The sequence below is a fragment of the Anopheles merus genome, unplaced genomic scaffold, assembly GCF_017562075.2.
Source record: "Anopheles merus strain MAF unplaced genomic scaffold, AmerM5.1 LNR4000562, whole genome shotgun sequence".
Classification (NCBI taxonomy): domain Eukaryota; kingdom Metazoa; phylum Arthropoda; class Insecta; order Diptera; family Culicidae; genus Anopheles; species Anopheles merus.
The window spans coordinates 37,501-39,245 of NW_024428142.1; positions in this window are offsets into that span (position 1 = coordinate 37,501).

Below are 1,745 nucleotides of genomic sequence, written 5' to 3' on the forward strand. Positions count from 1 at the left end.
TCTTGATATGCTCTCTACAAAAGCGTGCGCTAATGCAGGTACAAATTAATGTACGTCCCAGATAGTGACGATCTCTGGGAGGAAGAACCTTAAGGAACTCCCCGCACATATCAAGACTTATAGGTGAGAACGGCCAATCACCTATTTCTCTTAGTAAAACTCACAACTCATTCCTTGGGTTTGGAAGTGTCCATGTCGGTGCCGAGTACAAGTTACCGCGTTCAAAGTTTGGTAAGCAGCGCACTCAACCTCCAACATAACCTTCACGTCTTGATATGCTCTCTACAAAAGCGTGTGCCTATGTAGGTACAAATGAATGTACGTCCCAGATAGTGACGATCTCTGGGAGGAAGAACCTTAAGGAACTCCCCGCACATATCAAGAATTATAGGTAACGCTGCCAATTACCTGTTGCTCTTAGTAAAACTCACAACTCATTCCTTGGGTTTGGAAGTGTCCATGTCGGTGCCGAGTACAAGTTACCGCGTTCAAAGTTTGGTAAGCAGCGCACTCGACCTCCAACATAACCCTTCACGTCTTGATATGCTCTCTACAAAAGCGTGCGCTATGTAGGTACAAATTAATGTACGTCCCAGATAGTGACGATCTCTGGGAGGAAGAACCTTAAGGAACTCCCCGCACATATCAAGAATTATAGGTAACGCTGCCAATTACCTGTTTCTCTTAGTAAAACTCACAACTCATTCCTTGGGTTTGGAAGTGTCCATGTCGGTGCCGAGTACAAGTTACCGCGTTCAAAGTTTGGTAAGCAGCGCACTCAACCTCCAACATAACCCTTCACGTCTTGATATGCTCTCTACAAAAGCGTGTGCCTATGTAGGTACAAATTAATGTACGTCCCAGATAGTGACGATCTCTGGGAGGAAGAACCTTAAGGAACTCCCCGCACATATCAAGACTTATAGGTAACGCTGCCAATTACCTGTTGCTCTTAGTAAAACTCACAACTCATTCCTTGGTTTGGAAGTGTCCATGTCGGTGCCGAGTACAAGTTACCGCGTTCAAAGTTTGGTAAGCAGCGCACTCGACCTCCAACATAACACTTCACGTCTTGATATGCTCTCTACAAAAGCGTGCGCTAATGCAGGTACAAATTAATGTACGTCCCAGATAGTGACGATCTCTGGGAGGAAGAACCTTAAGGAACTCCCCCACATATCAAGCAAAAGTTAAGAACGGCCAATCACCTGTCTCTCTGCGAGACGTGTATAAAACACACTGAATATAACTCACAACTTAACCTTAAGTAGGGAAGTGTCCATGTCGCCGCCGAGTGCAAGTTACCGCGTTCAAAGTTTGGTAAGCCGCGCACTCGACCTCCAACATAACCTTTCCCGTCTTGATATGCTCTCTACAAAAGCGTGCGCTAATGCAGGTACAAATTAATGTACGTCCCGATAATGACATCTCCGGGAGGAAGAACCTTAAGGAACTCCCCACACATTATCAAGACCAATATTAAGAAAGCCAAGCACCAGTTAGGAGTGGCGTGTAGGCGGCCGAGTACAAGTTACCGCGTTCAAAGTTTGGTATCAACGCACTCGACCACCAACACAACACGTCCGTCTTGATATGCTCTCTACATAAGCTTACGCAAATGCAGGTACAAATGAATGTACGTCCGGATAGTGACGATCTCCGGGAGAGAGAACCTTAAGGAACTCCCCGCACATATCAAGACTGAGGTTTTGCCTTGCATGTCAGCGCCGAGTGCAAGTTACCGC